The 18,283-nt window shown below is 37.6% G+C and overlaps 1 protein-coding gene and 1 pseudogene across 10 annotated transcripts in view; both read left to right on the forward strand.

The window, feature by feature from the left end:
• The window catches only part of ZNRF2 (zinc and ring finger 2), a 138,552-nt gene that overhangs the window by 21,751 nt on the left and 98,518 nt on the right, over positions 1 to 18,283 (forward strand). The gene's annotated exons all lie outside the window — the stretch shown is intronic.
• On the forward strand, positions 17,734 to 17,870 carry LOC122236843 (annotated as a pseudogene).

An 18,283-nucleotide genomic window follows, 5' to 3' on the forward strand; every position in this document is an offset into this window, starting at 1 on the left:
CAAAAGTGCCTAGTATAAGGCATGGCGCATTACAATTGCTTACCACCTTGCTAATTGAAGTTCATTTTCTGGACCAATGGTATTAACCTTCACTTGGGAGCCTATTAGAAACAATTTCAGGCCCCACCTCAGACTTATGGAAACAGAATCTGCATTATGAAAATGCCTAGGTGATTTGTATGCACATTACTGCCTGAGAAACACTGATGGCAGCATGCGCCTTGGGAAGAGCTTTCCTGGTACATTATGTGACTTATTCTCTACTTTATAAACTGACTACCCAGGACTCTTTTTGTATAGATGTTAACTATTCCAGAGCCCAGAAATACTTTGCCCAAAATGACAATATCCACCTTGGTGTTTCCTGACCATAAAATAATGTATACTGGGGCGCCTGGCTGGGTCAGTTGGTAGAACATGTGATTCTTAATCTCAGGGTCGTGAGTTCAAGCCCCTGCCCCGCCCCAGGCATGGAGCCTGTTAAGAGAATAATGTATACTATTATTAAAACTTGAAATAACACATAAAACAAAAACAAAAAAATCTGGAAATCCACTCCCTATGATAGATAAATAAATCACTGGCACTTTCGTACAATAGTCAGCGTATGTCTTTCTACATGTGTATATGTGCACACCCAGTTTTGGGGTGCTTTCTTTCCCTTTTCTCCCCCACACCCATACCTTATTCTGCAAGATAAACTAACCCAGTGTTTAGCTTCTGGAACTTTGTGCTATCCATTGATACAGTAAATACACGTATTTTATAGGGATTTTGTGGTCATTGTTTTACGAAAATGGAATTATATGGGTGCTTGTCTGCATCTTTTCCCACTTAAAATACTGTGGAAATTCCTCAATTAGTATCACATTCTTTTTAATAACTGCTTTAGGCCATGGTAATGATATTGGACAAATTATTCAGCTGTTTTTACTGGCCAGTTTTTGTTACTACATACAGAAGAATCCTTATTTGTTCTTTATATACTTGATTCCATTATTGCTAGGATAAATTGCCAGGTGGAAATTTCTGGATCAAAGGGTAATTTTTAGAAATAATTTTTATTATGAATTATATTTTACATACACAAAAGTACATAACACACATATGCATCTAATGAAGTGAATCTTCCTGTATTACCACCCATGCTAAGAAGTAGAACACTCATAGTTTCTTAAAATCTCCCTTCTATTATGTGCCCTTCTATTATTTTCTCATTGTTTTCCTTTATAGCTTTACCACTCAGGCATCCCTACACAGTTCACATGTGCAACAGTAAGCTTGGTTTTGAATATTTTGAATATTATATTAATAGAGTCATCTTAAACATATGACATTATTTGTATATATCACTTATGTTATTGTCTGGAGCTATAGCTTATTCCACTTCATTTATCCATCACGTTCCACTGAATGAACACCACAATTTATCCATTTTTATTGTTGATGGAATTGGAGGCGTTTTTAGTTTTGCGTCATTATAAACAGTGCCGCCATGAACATTTTTATTTGTGACTCCTGGGGCACATGTTCACAAGTACTCTGGGGCAGTGGTCTTCAAACTTTTTTGGGTTTTTTTTATCCCCCTAATAATTTTTTTAAGCTGTCTACCTCCTTGCGCATTTTTAAGTTGATATCTGATTTATCATATTGAAATAGTTGCAATTATGTAATTTCAGAAATATTAAAAATACTGATCTTTTAAAATACCACTTTTATTTTTTTCAAATTTTAATTCTAGTATAATTAACATAGTGGTATATTAGTTTCGGGCGTATAATGCAGTGATTCAACAATTCTTACACTACTTAGTGCTCTTCATAAGTGTCCTCTTAATCCCCTTCACCTGTTTCACTCGTTTCCCCCCCCCACATCTCCCCTCGGGTAACCATCAGTTCTCTATAGTTAAGAGTTTGGCTTGTCTCTTTTTTCCTTTGTTCTTTTGTTTCTTAAATTCATATATGAGTGAAATCATGTGGTATTTGTCTTTCTCTGCTGGCTCATTTCACTTCGCATTGTGCCCTCCAGATCCATCCACGTTGTTGCAAAGGGCAAAATCTCATTCTTTTTTATGACAGAATCATATTCCATGGTGTGTGTGTATCACATCTTATCCATTCATCTATCAGTGGACATTCGGGCTTCTTCCATAATTTGGCCCTTGTAAATAATGCAATAAACACAGGGGCACATTATCTTTTCAAATTAGTGTTTTCATATTCTTTGTGTAAACAGTAGTGGAATTACTGGATCGTAGGGTAGTTCTGTTTTTAACTTTTTGAGGAACTTCGACTGTTTTCCACAGTGGCTGCACCAGTTAGCTTTCCATCCGTGCCAACACTTGTTTCTTGGGTGTTTGATTTTAGCTATTCTGAGATGTCAGAGGCGATACCTCATTGTTTTAAGTTTTTAATTCCAGTTAACATGGTGTTACGTTAGTTTTAGGCTAGGTTAAATTACTATATTGCACATCACCCTGTGCTCATCACAAGTGCCCTCCCTAATCCCTATTACCTGTTTAACCGCCCCCCCCCACCTCCCCTGTGGTAACTATGAATATATATATATATATGAATGTGTATATAAATATATATAATCATCAGCTTGTTCTCTATAGTAAAAAGTCTGTTTCTTGGTTTGTCTTTTTTTTTCCCCCTCTTTGCTTGTTTGTTTCTTTTTTAAGTTTATGTGAGAGAGAGGACGTGAGTTGGGGGTTGGTGCAGAGAGAGAGAATCCCAAACGGGCTCTGTGCTGTCAGTGTGGAGCCCGACCCCGGGCTCCATCTCATGAACCAATTCTGGCCTAAGAATTTGTAGCTTTCTTTGCCAGCTCATTAATGTTCTTTTTTTGTTTTTAATCCTGGATTTGGAGTTGCTTCTGTTAGGAGGGTTGATCTCAGTACTGTTCCGCTATATTCCTGGAACAGCATTCTCTATTATTCAATAGACTTTGCCAGACTGCTTTCTAGGGAAATACAAACTGAAGTAGTAATGCGATAGCACTTTATGCTGGTCAGATTGGCAGAAAGGAAAGTCATAGCATACCATTACAGGTGATATGGGTTGTAAATGATACTCGTGGAAATGTAAATTGCGCTAGTCTTTTAGGAAACTTCAGCTTTTATCAGGCAAAAATTGTCATGTCAAAGGAGTGGATTGGGGGAAGTATGTGGCAGCAAATGCAGCTGGCCATTGCTTTCATTTTTCTGTGGTGAAGAGTGGAGAAAAATATGAATGAATGTTACCAGCCTCTCAACGTTTGGGGGCAGCGGGGTGGGGCTTGCTTAACTAAACAGCAGGAATAGGTGGACTTTGGGGACACTCACATAGGCTTAGAAGAAATAATTGAGAGAACTTGATTAGAATATTACAACTTTCTTTCTTGCTAATCTACCCAAAAAAGTGTAATAGGAAAATGAGAAATCAACAAAGGACTGGGTGAATCAAAAAGGGAACTTTATGACAGTGGTGTTCTGGAACAAGCTCCTCCTGGAGTTGATGGCTAAACTCAGGATTTTGGCAACCACTGTTGAAGTGAAATTATGTAAATTTACAATTAAATAAATTTAAAACATAGGTAGTAAATTCTCAGAGCTCATCACTTCCTAGTTATTTTATTACATTTTACTCTTTTTTGTGTTTTTGAGGTTATTGACATGCATTGTATCTGGATAGTGGAAACACTGAATCAGTCAGCTGTTGCCTGCCTCTTCCCGGTTCTGTGTTCAGTGAGGACCGTTTGGAAGTTTGAAATCGGTCATAGATTATACCATTGAAATCAGTAAATACTAAAAGTCAGGATTTTTTCTCTTTTGGAGAGTAGTTGTTAAACATCTACCACTGGGTATAAATAACATTTCGCTGTTTGAGATTCTGATTGCCTTTCATCGTTGTAGATGTACTTATTTTCTGAACATTTGGGCCTTCCAGTCTCCCACGTAAAGCATTAATTGGGAGTACCCGGGTGGCTCAGTTGGTTAAGTGACCAACTCTTGATTTCAGCTTGGGTCATGTTCTCATCCGTAGTTAGACTGAGCCCCGTCAGGCTCTGTGTTAACAGCGCCCAGCCTGCTTGGGATTCATTCATTCTCTCTCTCTCTCTCTCTCTCTCTCACTCACTCACTCATACTCTCTCTCCCTCTCTCCCTCTCTCCCTCCCTCCCTCCCTCCCTCCCTCTCTCCCTCCCTCCCTCCCTCTCTTTCCCTCTCTCTCCCTCCTCTGTGCATAAGCACTCACTCTGTCTCTCAAAATAAATAAGCATTTTAAAAAATAAACGCTAATTGTTCCTAAGGAAATGAGGAACTATTTATGCTAGTTCTACTCAAATATTGTAAACATTATCTTGAGCTAAGGAAAATATGCCTCTACTTAGCTTCTACTTGTATGTAGACTGTATTTTTGCAAATTTGTTCTCCTAGTCTTTTAAAACAATGTTATTTAAAGGTATCCTTGAAAAATCTTTCTTTATAACAACCATACAGAATTCGCCTGCCTTGAAAGCCATTAGTTTCATTGAGTTCCTTGTAGCAAGAAGGAATATACTCTTTTTTTGTTCTTTCTAACATGGACATGTTTGTGTGTACTGTGTGTGTACATGATTTAATTCTTAACAGTGGTGTTCTAGATGAGTTGATCAGTTAACACTAAGAAACATTACTTCTCTAGTATTTCTGCTTATGATTGAATTTGATTTTTTGTAAGATTAAAGTGTTGTTTTAATTATTTCCTACTTGTATATTTGGTGTCTTTATGTTCTGGTACTTTAGAAAAATCAGTGAATTGAGGAAACTTTCCATGAGACTTGTGATTCACTTTTATCTGTCATACATATTTTCAGCACTTACAGAAATAAGAAAATTCTGAAACATTGTTCTAAGTTGCTTATTTATTACCATCTATTTAGTATAGCTTAAAATTTTGGGTCTGTAGTTGGACCTTTGTGACTTTGGCCAAATCATTTAAAGTCTATCAGCCTCTTACTTTCTCGGTATTAAAGTGGTGATAATAACACCCCTACCACATATAGTGGTTTTGAAGATCGGGTGAGATAATGTAGTATTTAGCAAATAACTTGGCTCATGGTAAAGTGCTCTGCAAATGTGAGGCAGCATCCTTATCAAAATGATAAATTCTCCTATCTACAAGTTTCCTTATGGTGGATATGAAAGCTGGTAGTAAGTAAAAGATTGCACGAAACACTTAAAATAGCAAAAGCTATTATTGAAACAAAGTCATGAAGAGTAAAATTCAGTCTTTGGTGGCATATTATTAGGTGCATATTAGTGAGGTGATTAAGTGTTGTCACCTTTCATTTGTTCAGGATAATAGTTTGATATCAGCCGTGCCAGCAGATAATAAGACCATGTGTTTGTTCACTGCGATGCTAATCACCCACTTTGGTTGTATAAATATATTTTGGATAAAGGTAGATGATTTTCCTAAAATACTGGATAGCCTACTTGCTATAGAATAGAATTTAAGTCAGAATAGGATTTTCCTGCCATTAGTCATTTAAGTTGCATATTGCCTTGTTGGCCATAATAGAAGTTAGACTTTACCTTCTTTCCCTTCCCAAGTCTGCTTTTCAAGATAGCCAGCTGTTAAGTAGTTCTATGTCCAAATAATAAGCAAAACAGGAATAAGAGGCAGAAGCGTGGGGCATTGATAACCCACCTGTCAATACTACTAGAAGGTTGGCTGCCTAACCTCGTATTTTGTATTTATTTGCTATTTTATTCTAGGTGCCTAGAGTTGATACTGTGTTGCCACTTTTTATTCTTAGTATTGATTGGGTTTTCCCTCTTTTTTCTACTCTGCTACCTCTATTCCTTCTGGAACCAGTAGTTTAATGGTAAGTATTTAAATAAGATTTACAAAGTTTTTGACCTAGTGAGGAATTTTTTACCCTCACCTGTCTTGGTGAAAACTTTGTAGACTCCAGATGGTCTCTGTGGTTTCCCAGGTTTTCATTGTTGCCTTGTTTGTGTGTAGACTGACAGAACTTTAGTTTTGAGGTACTCCTGTCCTTGCATGCTGTGTCAAATGGCATCCATTGTTTGTGTGTTTCATAGTGATGTTTTTCTTGGAGCTTGCACTCTTTTTTCCCTTCTTTCTGCTGGTTGTTTTTGTTTGGTGGGTGGGTTGGGGTGGGAAAGAAAAAAAGCACACATCTGCACTTTCATTTCTCCTGCAGTATTTGGAATCTTTCCAAATTTTGCCAGTTAGATACTTGTAAGATGTCTCTTCTGTATACATTAAATGTATAATTACTGTTATCTTTGGGCAGAATTGTAGATTGAGTCCAAGGCTGTTAAGTGATACTCTTGTCATCCATTGACTCTTAACTGCTAAATTTTCTACCAAACTCTGTTGCTTTATTTCTAGTTTGAAAATTCAAGGTGTTTGAGCCTTTGGGGTATTTTTGAAATATGATTTCTAGGATTTATCATAGCAGTATCTATTCATCATGCTGTTGCCTCAAAACTTTGTATTTTAATTTAATGAAACTTGCATTTACCACCAAGCCTAATATTTAATGTTTTGAACTCAGCTTATGAAATAGAACTTTATTGATTAAAAGGGTGAGGCTAGGTTTAGTGCACTAAGATTTAAATAGGAAACTTTAGAAAGTCACTTTCATAACATTCTGTCATCAAAGACAATCTCTTGAAATTTTTTTCTTGTTTATACATAAGAAAAATGCGTAAACAGAATATAGTTTTACAAAATGAATACCAGTGCAACTATCATCAGTGTCTAGAAGTCGATAGAACATTGCCAATACCTTAGAAACCCTCCCGTGTCTTTCCCGATTATAAAACCTTTTCTTTCTTTTAAAATAACCATAATCTTTTATGATATTTCCTTGCTTTTCTTTGTTTTGTCATTTCTATATGTAATTCTAAAGCATATCTTTGAATTTATCAGCTTGATGTAAGTGGAATCAGACCCTTGTTTTGGGTCATCTTTCCCCCCCAGTATTATTATTGTAAGATTTATTTACATTGTGTGTAGGATAGGGGAGGAAAAATAACTTTCCCTCTACCTTTCTGAGTTCTTAGCTGAGACTCCTGTACTAAAAGGTTAATAAGACAAAACCAAACAAGTTTATTAACGTGTATGCTTTATGAATAACACGGGAGAAACCCAGAGAAAAAAGAGTAGCTCTCCCATGGTGGCTTAGATGGCTTAGAAATCAGGCCTGAATATCATCTTAAGAGAGAAAGGGGCGAGGAGAGGTAGTCCTCTCAGAGGAGAGTAAATGATTTTCTAGGAAAGCTGAAGGGGCTATTAGAAGAGTAGGTGAGAGGTATGTGTGTGACTGTTGGTTTGGATGTGGTGGCAACTTCTAGTCTTCTCTCCTGTGATAGGGTCAACCCTCCCTGGTTGATGAAACTCCCAGGGAGGGGATTTACGGCAATGGGAGATCATTTCTTTAGATAATGAGGGAGTTCGGAGAATAACCGCTATGCCGCAGAGGCCTGCTTCAGAATGGTGTCTTCTGCTCTTCTGTAGTCGCCGTCATCCACACCCATCAGCCGTTCTACGAATACGTCCTCGTTTATTTAGCCCTTCCGGTTATGAACACTGCTGCTGTATTCTGTTAACACACATCCAGGTGCACGTGTGCACAGATGTCTTTAGGACGCTCTTCGCTCGAAGGTGTGGTCCTCTGACCGGCTGGCTGCATTGGTGTTGTCACCTGGGAGCTTGTCAGAAATGTGGATTCTTGGGCTCCACCTTCACCAGGAAACAAGCTCTCTGGATGACTCTTCTATACATTAAAGTTTGAGAATCACTGCTCTGGGATACGTACTTTGAAGTGGAATTGCTGAATCACAGGTTACACGGACCTTCAGCTTTGTTTGGTTTCTGATGTAGTTGTATCAGTTTATACTCAGGTTGGTGGTGGTTGAGAGTCCATTGTTTGCCTGCATCCTCTGTAGCAAGTAGTACTGCCGGAGTGTGCATTTTTTTTAAATTAGAATTTTAGTATTTTCTGGGTTCGCTTTAACAACAGTTGAATTTTGTCTTTTCGTATTTACTGCAAAAATTAACTTCTTACACTTATGGAAGACTTTCTAAAAAATATTTCAAGTTTTCAGATACACTGAACGGTAGAAGAAGTAAAGTGAACTCGTAGACTTCACGTACCCGTCATCCATATTTACCAGTTAATTATATTTTTCTGTATTTGCTTCATGTGTCTCTTTTCTCTGAAATATTTTAAGGCAGATTGCAGATACCCTATCATTTTCCCCTATGTATTTGTGCATATTTGAAATACATCCCATTTTCTTTACGTGATGATACTGTCCTTCTTAATGAGGGCCTTTTTTATTTTAAAAAGTTAGAGCAACATCATATTAAAAACATGTAAAAACTCTGAAATAATGACAAAGCACAGTTTGTAAACTCTTACCATTTGGGATATCGTGAGTGAGAGATTTTAAGTGAACTTCTGGTCTTTGAACATTCTCTACATTCTTCTAATGTATTCAGTTAAGTAATCATACTGAATCCTTTATATTTCACCAGCAGAGTCAGAAATTCAGGTTTCTTAAAATGATTGATTATCCCAGGTTTTACTTTTAGGGACAAGAAAATGTTTGAGTGCTTAGAAATTTACTACTTCTCTAATAAAATGCAACCTATGTAATGATGTCTGTCCTAGTTGAGGACTTGAATAGACTGTTAAAAAAGACCTTATTCTGACTCTTTATTCTTGGAAGCAACCCTTCCAGAGTCCATACAGTCTTTCGCATCTGCCACTGGTTTGCTGTTGAGTTGTGCTGAGTTCAGTGCCCTGAATCAGCACATCCTAGTCTAATCTTCCAGTAGAATTGAGAGCACATTCATGGTTTTATAGCGAATCCAGCAGTGAGTAGTTTTTGAGCAGGACTGCTATGTTGGCCATTGTTGGATAAAAGTAAAAGTATAGGTGACTTTCAGGGTGGTTAGGAATGCGAAAATTAAATACTCTAACATGCATGTTATTTATTATGCAGCACAAAAGATGTGCAGTAATTTTTTTGTTGATTTTTGCACTTGTGATTCAACTAAATACTAAATCATGCTGATAGGAAACTACAGATATGTGATATGTAATATATATCATTTTTTTAAAAATCAGCGGTTGGAAGAGAAATGAAGCTGGAGTTGGGAGCGAAGAGGTAATGCAAGGCTTTGTGTAATGAATAAAAAGGTGTGTGTGTGTGTGCACGTGCGTGCGTGCACACGTGCGCGTGCGTGCACACGTGCGCGTGCGTGCGCTAAGCAGGAGCGTTGACAGGATCAGATTTGTGTCTTGAAGATGGCCTATAAAAATAGTTTGGGGAATGGAAGGGCCAGGGCAGATGTGAGGTCACTGCAGTAGTCAGGGAAAAAATATAGTCGCTAGATAGAGGATGGTGATGGATGTGTGGAGAAGTGGTAGAATTTGACAGATACTTGGGAGGTAAAATCTACCAGGTTGGTGACCGATTGAGAATATAGAGGTGTGGCTTCAGGGAAGCAGTGGCAATACTGGCCTGACTGGAGCATCATCATTATCCCTCAACTCTTTTGTAGATTAAACTTCTCAATCAAGTTCGCCTGCAGTTTACAGAGTTTTTGTGATGACCAAAATTTGTCAAAGGAGTTTTCTAGTTTCCCTTTTGAAAACAAATATTCAGACCTTTTGAACGATTTTTAGTGACTTCAGAGATCAGCAGGCTTTCAGTAAAGGGCTAGATAGTAAATATTGTAGGCTTTGCAGGCCATTTGATTTCTGTCACCATTGTTGTAGTGTGAAGCCAGCCATAGAAAATAGGTAAAATATATAAATGCATACATGTAACTGTTCCAATAAAGTTTTATTAGTGGAACTAAAATTTGAATTTCATGGAATTTTCATGTGTCAGTAAGTATTACCCCAGCCGTTTAAAAATCATTCTTGATGCAACAGCTGTACAAAAGTAGGTGGTCGAGCTGAGTTTAGCCCATGGGCCCCCCAATGGTTTGCCAGAATTACTCCAAGTGCAGTTTCTTTGCAAGAAACGTTTAAGGTAAATAGCAAATAGGCTGTACGATGGTAATTCCTTTCATTACTAAAGAGTTATAAATCCTTAAGTCTGTAATGCTGTCATTCGATCCTTCCGTTTGTGAGTTGCGGGGGGTTGGGGGGGGGGCCCAAGAGACAGGAATACACATAGAAACAAGGAACTCCGCAAACTCCATATTGCTAGGGAAATATTTAATACAGAATGAATTCCCTGAAGAACTGTAACTTTAAGAAGGTAATTAACCGAGGTACCAATGAGAAGTAGTTTCCAGAGGTCAGCACCTATGGGAAAGAAAGTCAGTAACTTTTGTTAGATTAAATACAACTGTGTTAACAAGTGGAGTTGGGTTATAGTGTAGGGAATTAATGTGAACTTGGGAGTTGGCATTTCTTTTAGTCTTTGCTCTTCTCGGAATCTCCTATTCTAGTGATTTCACAACTGTTAAGCTAGAAAACCCGTATAGAACCAGTCCTTTAATTCTAAATCAAATTTGATACAACAGGTCATAAGGATTAAATTATGCATGCGTGGTATTAGGAAGTTCAGGCAACACTGAGCCTGCTTATTTGAGCGCAAACAGAGTGGGCAAAGTTTCATCTACATAAAAGCGATACTGATTACGGTCATGTGCCCAACTGCTACAGTTAACATTGGATTTTAATTGGGATACTAAACTGTTAATGGGAGTTTAGCCTTCATAATTACCTCTTTATTTGTCATGGTGGTCGTAAAAAAAAAAAAAAAAAAATAGGGGGCGCCTGGGTGGCGCAGTCGGTTGGGCGTCCGACTTCAGCCAGGTCACGATCTCGCACTCTGTGAGTTCGAGCCCCACGTCAGGCTCTGGGCTGATGGCTCAGAGCCTGGAGCCTGTTTCCGATTCTGTGTCTCCCTCTCTCTCTGCCCCTCCCCCGTTCATGCTCCGTCTCTCTCTGTCCCAAAAATAAATAAATGTTGAAAAAAAAATTAAAAAAAAAAATAGATTATTGACATGGTCAAAAAAATTAGATTATTGACAAAACTATTTTTAGCCAAATGTATTTAATGTTTTAAAGCTCCAGTTGCCAAAAGAACATTTCTAAAAATTCAATCAAATTTTGTTAGGTGCATTTGACATTTGAGTAGGTATATGAAAACAGTTATTTGGTAAAGAATGTAGTATTTGTGATTTATGTTAAATATGCGTTCTTGAGAATTGCTATATTCACATTGATGATAAGGATATACAGCATCAAAGACCTTTTTAATGGAAAACTATAATATTTAATATTTTACAAAGTGATATCTGGCTACTATTTAAATTACAATTTTTTGTTTTAATTTTTACGTTTGTCTCACATTTCAAATTATAGTGCATTAGTATTAGCATGGGGGAAAAGTAGGTTTACTAACAAAAGTGTAAGATACAACTAGGGTGGCATGAATATACCATAAATCTAATTCTAAGAACTTTAAAAATGTAGATGTTTTGCCAACTAGCCCTGTATATTATCTGTGGTCCAGTGTTTTTTCTTTCAACATTGTTTTGCATTTTCAATTAAGATATTTTTTTTTCCCCTCTTTTGGACAGTATAGAGCACACTGAGCAGGAAAATGCAATGGCAGAAAAAGAGGATATATTTTTTATTCTTGGCTCTGTGTTCCTGTTTTCCTACCTATATTCTAACAGCTCTGCTTTAGCCGGTACATTGGGGCTCTTGTACTTTCTTTCGCTCTTGAAGCCTCCCTAGTTGGGTCTTAACTTTCCTTTTGCTTCTTTGTTCAAAGTAGCTATTCTTGGGGCATCTTTTCTTTAACTCTCTAATTCCATGAGAATGAATGAGATCAGTAAAGATTTTAAGATTTGGTTGATCAAGATGAGTGATAAAAGATTGCCTCCTTTAGAAACGAAGTACACACAAAAATTTTAGCATTTTATTAAAAAGTCCTCTAAGAATGTAATGTACATATCATTCCCTGCTCCTTTCAAAGAAACATTTTTTTTATGGTCAATTAGGGAGAATTTATACTGTGATTATTTATCAGGAGAATCTGTGCCTCATTATGTTGGCTTCTCTCTCATTTTCCTGTGGCTGAGACTGGAACATTAAACCATTTAAATATGTTTTACTTGAGGGGCACCTGGGTGGCTCAGTCAGTTAAGCGTCAGACTTCGGCTCAAGTTATAATCTCACGGGTTCATGAGTTTGAGCCCCGCGTCAGGCTCTGTGCTGACAGCTTGAAACCTGGAGCCTGCTTCAGATTCTCTGTCTCCCTCTCTCTCTCTGCCTTTCCCCCACTCACACTCTGTGTGTGTGTGTGTGTGTCTCTCTCTCTCAAAAATAAACATTAAAAAAAATTTTTTTAAATGCATTTTACCTGAAACAGCAGCAGAAAGGCACCAGCTGTTTTCCACCAAATACATAGTCTAGATTTATATTTTTAAAAAATAACAAATCTTGGAATTTGTTCAACCCTATGGTCTCCACCCCATTTTCTACTTTTTAGAGAATTAAATTTTACATATTTTGTCATCTTTGACTTAAGCTTAATTCTGACAGCTGACACCCTGTTTGTGTGTAAGTTACATGTGTGTGTGGGAGAGGGAGAGGGAGATGTGGAGAGGAGGAGGAGAGAGAAACATAGTGAGCCATGCTTTAAAAATGTCATTTAGCCAGCTGTCCAGAGCTGCCATTGTTAATTTGAGGATTTAGAGAATTGTGGAAAGAGAAAAAACCCTACACTTTATCCCCAAATTTGGGCAAGAGGGAGGATATATTAGTGGGAGGACATAGTTGTTCATTCAATAAGTATTAATGAGTATCTACTCTACCTTGGCATGGTGCTGTGAAGTAAATGGATATGTTGATGTGAAATGTGAAGATTTAAAGTGTTTTCAGTTTTAGTGGAATATTTTGAATATTTTTATTTGAAAATTCTAAACTTAATTTGATAGTAGTTTCATTAAGACTATAACCGTGCCTGTAGTTCTTGTATAAATTTTAAGTCTAATGAAGTCTGGTTATTGTAGAGTAAGCAATTATTTCGTTTTCATTGACATTTTTTCACCTATTTATTTTTGAGAGCGAGAGCAAGTGGGGGAGGGACAGAGAGAGGGAGATACAGAATCCCAAGCAGGTACCGCTCTGTCAGCGCAAATGTGGGGCTTGAGCCCCTGAACTGTGAGATCGTGACCTGAGGTGAAACCAAGACTTGCCAGGTTGCTTAACCAACTGAGCCACCCAGGCGCCCCTTCATTTACATTTTAAAGAGACTTAAGACCTTCAGTAAAATCCACCTGAACCTTCAGTAGATAGTTTCTAGAGTATCTAAAACATGGTAAAACAACAAGTATAAATATGATAGAACACTATGTAGATCTTACAGACCCTGAAATGAAACTGATGATAAACAATTGTAAGCCGTGTGGGCTGTACCCAAGTTGATACTGTTTCTTGGGTTCATTTCCAAACTTTGATCATGTGTTTTCTGCAAGTCAGGGAGATTGGAAACATGTATGTTTAGAAGCAAATTATCTTGAGAATTTTAGCTGTGGCCTATATAGATTTATCCTAGTGCTGTGCATAAGCCTACGGAGTGTAAATGGTTATTAGTTGTAGTGGTTAGAGTTCATTGTAATAATTATTTTGAAATCTAGAGTTTAAATTTTTTTCTCTTCATTTGACTTCAGTGTTCGTCCAGGGCCATGGCAGAACTAACCTGTTGCTCGTACGTTACATATGACCCCGTAGGCTAGTGGGTATTATACACATGAACTGTGTCCTGGATAGAAAGCTGTGTGGCTCCAAGGCGCCTTTTTCATCTGTGAATTCCTAGAGCACATACCAGTACTCCATCCTCTGCCTCCCACCCCCACCTCCCGCTGAGAGAAAATTCCAGAGCAGAGGCCGTTGTCCTATTTATGAAAATAAGCAAATAGCGTCTGATTACTGTTCAAAGTCAAGCTCTGTTCCAGTAGTGCTTTGCATACTGCTGTGGTTTAATGTTTGTGTTCCTCCCAGAGTCTTCTGTTGGAAACCTAATGCCCAAGGCCAAGGCCTTTGGGAAGCGATTAGGTCTTGAGGGTGGAACCCTCATGGATGGGATTGGTGCCATTATACAGGAGGCTCCAGAGAGCTCCCTAACCCCTTTTGTCTGGTGAGGTTACAGTGAGAATTCTGTGACCAGGAAGACCTCATCCAGTGGTTGTGTGGCACCCTCATCTCCGGAACTGTGAGAAATAAATTCTGTTGTTTATAAGCTACCTAGTCTCTGATATTTTGTTATAGAAGTGGACTGAAACACATATGTGGTCAAGTGTCTAAAACTGCCCCAAGAATGCAGAGACTAAATTACTCTTGGCACTGAGGCCTCCTCCTCCTTTTCTAATAGTGATAAAAACTGCTTATCTCCCTTTGTGTTTTGGTCATTCTATACTCTGCTTCAGTAGATTCCAACCCCAGTGAGGGTGTGTGTTATTTTGAGGTTCATTGATGACAGAAGATATTCAGTATATTGAATTTTGCCAGACTCATTTGTACTAGTTAAGCCACTGATGCCTAGGTCCTTATACAATTATTGACGTACTTTTTATAATTTAATTATAAATTAAAGACACCTTGTTTATGTTGCCATGTGGAATTTACTTAGTTTTCCATGAGAGCTGACCTGCCTCATACTACCATAGTTTACTTTTCTACCATTCTGAATAACCATTCTGAATAATCGTTTGCTGCTTCTGTTCCCCTTCTAGCTGTTTAATAAGAGCAACCACATCGTATCCTATTTAGTATTCTTGTGTAAGATGGGTTAATTTCTTTTTTTTTTTAATGTTTGTTTATTTTTGAGAGTGAGAGAGAGAGAGAGACAAAGCACCAGCTGGGGGAGGGGCAGAGAGAGAGGGAGAATCCAAAGGAGGCTCCAGGCTCCGAGCTGTCAGCACAGAGCCTGATGTGGGGATCGAACCCATGAACTGTGAGATCATGACCTGAGCCAAAGTCGGATGCTCAAATGACTGAGCCCCCCAGTTGCCCTTAGATGGGTTAATTTCTTAATTCATTCAAAAAGATTTTTTTTCTTTTTGGTTTTTTAAAGTTTATTTATTTATGTTGAGAGAGACTGTGAGAGAGCGGGGGACTGGTAGAGAGAGAGGCAGAGACAGAATCCCAAGCAGGCTCCATGATGTCAGTGCAGAGCCTGATGCAGGGCTTGAACCCAAGAACCCTGAGATGACCTGAGCCGAGAGCAAGAGTTGGATACTCAATTAACTGAGCCACCCAGTGGCCGCAAAACAGATTTAAATAAAAATGTTTTCCAAGGGAAAATACCCATGTTGCTGAAGATCTTTATTTTCTAATTAAGCTTTGAATTTCAGTATCAGAATTATTTTCTATGTATAATGTAGTGCTCACAGAAATTACAGTGACAGAGAAGTGTTCTCTGTCAGTTGTGGCCCACCATTAAGATCTTTTATAATTGATCATATTTGTAGGTTGTATGTATTTAAGATAATCTAGACAATAAAAAAGCCAAAATACAGGATGAGAAATGAAGCCAATGGGGTATTTTGGGGAGTGGAGTTGAGACAAGAAGTTGATGGGAAGTTACTTAGTAGGGTATAAAAAAATAAAAGGAATAATGAAATAATGGAAAAAAGTAAAATAAATGGGAAACAAAAGCCAAAAGGTGGACATCTTTGCTGTTTTTTTTTTTTTAAGGTTCTGAATATGCCAAGGACATGAACAATTATGCATGTTAAGCTTGCATTTTACGACTTTAACAATGCAAAAATTTTTTTCACTTGGATGGAGGAAAATTACTGAGTCTCCAATACTTCATCTCTTTGGGTGTCTGAATAGTTTCCCGAACATGTGAAGTAACATTTGCCAAGATGTCCAGTATGGATTTTGATTTGCTTGTGGTTTCTAGTGTATGTTCTTAATCCTAGCCATTCATGTTGTAGAATTTTGCCAGTGTTCACAAGGAATATCACCACTCTTTAAAAACAAGGTCAAAATGGATCCCTTATAAGGGTTTCATGGTTTTAACAGTTTTATGTATAAGATTTTGCACATTGTTAGTTTAGTTGGTTGTAAGTGCCTATGAGAGAGGTCTGGTTGACGAGTAGCGTGCCTACTTCTGGCCGTACTCATTTTATGACTTTCGGCAAACAATTTCACTTCACTGGGTTTTCTTATCGCTAAACGATGAGAGTAGATGTTCACTTAGGGTCCTAAGTGGTGTGGGAGTGATGACAGTGAACATGGAGAAGTAGCTGTTTTTAAACAACACTGAGGGTGTTGTTAGGTGCACCCAGGGTAAAGCATATGAAAATATCCAGTCCCATAAGTTTGTTTTTTGTTTTTGTTTTTTTTAATCAGGAACCAAAAGAGCGAAAAGAAATCTTCAGGGCATATATAAAGAACTCTTGTAGAACATTTTATGAATCATTTCAGTGTGCGATTTAATACTAAAAAATTACACATCTTTGGATAAGCTTTTCACTCATTCTGATATTTGAATATCTACTATGTCTCATATAATAGGCACACTGATAGATTTGGGATACAAAAAAGAAATTAGATATTAATTTTCACTTAAAATTGTTTGATTCATTTTCTCTTTCCATTCTCAGCAGAAATAGTTCTTTTAAAAATATAGTGTATGAAAAAAGAATAAAATGATAGAATTGTCACAAATAGGTCGATAGTAGAAAATAACAACTTTCCCTAATGGACTTAAAATATGGTCCTGATATAAGTGAAGCTTTTCAAGAATGTTTATTTTGCAAATTGATGTATACTGATGTTTTGTAGGTTCATCAAGGCTTGTTTTTGATGATTCATAGAATTCGATATTTAAACATTTAATCTGGTAAATAGGCTTGTTGAGCAAGGTTGGTCTTCCGTATTGTGTTGTGGTAACATTTGCTATCCTGCCCCTTTTATTTTGTTAGATTTTTGCCCCGTCCTTTTGGCCCCATCCTTTGTAGCTGTCATTATTAAACAGTGCAGGTTTTACTTAAGTGTTTCCTTTTGGCTTTCTCAAGCATCTTTAATCAAAATACAGCAGAAGTTTCACTTACCAGGCAATCATGGTAATTAGAAAACAGGTAGCCTGCCGTTCATCTTGCTGCTGGTTATTTAGGTTACTTGGCTTACCTTTTCTGAGGAGTTTTGTTTTTTCTTTTAAAGAGAGGGAGCGAGCCTGCATGTGTGCTTGGGGAGGGACAGGGGCAGGGAGAGACTCCCAAGCAGGCTCTGCGCTGTCAGGCCAGAGCCTGACACGGGGCTCCGTCCCCGGAACCGTGAGATCATGACCTGAGCCCAGAGGAAGAGTCCGATGCTTAACTGACTAAGCCACCCAGGCGCCCTCTGAGGAAATTTTTCATAACGTATATAATCCTGTATTTGCCAAACTCTGAACAGGTCCTACTGACAAATGAAATGTCTTCCTCCTCAGTTCATGCTCCAGACCTTTCGTTTTATGGCACATGTTATATATACTACAAAACTTTGCTTATGGAAGTTGATTTATTTACCTTTGTTTTTATTGGCATGTTTAGAACAATTTTACCTTTACCTTTCAGCTTAAAACTGAATTTTTAAAAAGTGCCTTTCTTTCCTGCAAGGAATGGTTGGGACTTTATTTAAACCGCAGGTAGAATTCCCAATAATTAGAATTCCCTCATCTGCCTTTAATTGTCGCAACTCTCATCGCTTCTCGGCCTTTTGGCTAAGATCAAGTGTAGTATCTGTTCTTATCAGTTTAATTGTCGCAACTCTTGCAACACTAAGACCAACTATGCAGTTCATTCATGAATGCTTTTCCATATTTATTGAGTCAACTATAGGTCTAGCCTGGATGCTGGGGTAGGGTGGTTGAATAGAATATGTAGAAGAATATACAATTTCTGTCCCCACAGATAATAATCCAATTTGGGAGATTAAACACAAGAAATGTTGTAGATGATATATATATCTATATCTATATCTATATATATTTATCATCTATAGATATATATCTGTATATCTATATACATCCATATATAGATGTATCTATATAGATGTATCTATATAGATACATCTATACATCTATCTATCTATCTATCTATCTATCTATCTATATAATGACTTAACCACTAAAAAGAATGTAGTAAGAGAAGGACATCATGGTTTTGAGTTCTCTTAAAAGGCTTCATTGCAATGGTGATACTTGATCTGAGCTCACTTAAACAGATAGAAGTAGATTTTTAATAAGATGAG

The sequence above is a fragment of the Panthera tigris genome, chromosome A2, assembly GCF_018350195.1.
Source record: "Panthera tigris isolate Pti1 chromosome A2, P.tigris_Pti1_mat1.1, whole genome shotgun sequence".
In the NCBI taxonomy this organism is placed as follows: Eukaryota; Metazoa; Chordata; class Mammalia; order Carnivora; family Felidae; genus Panthera; species Panthera tigris.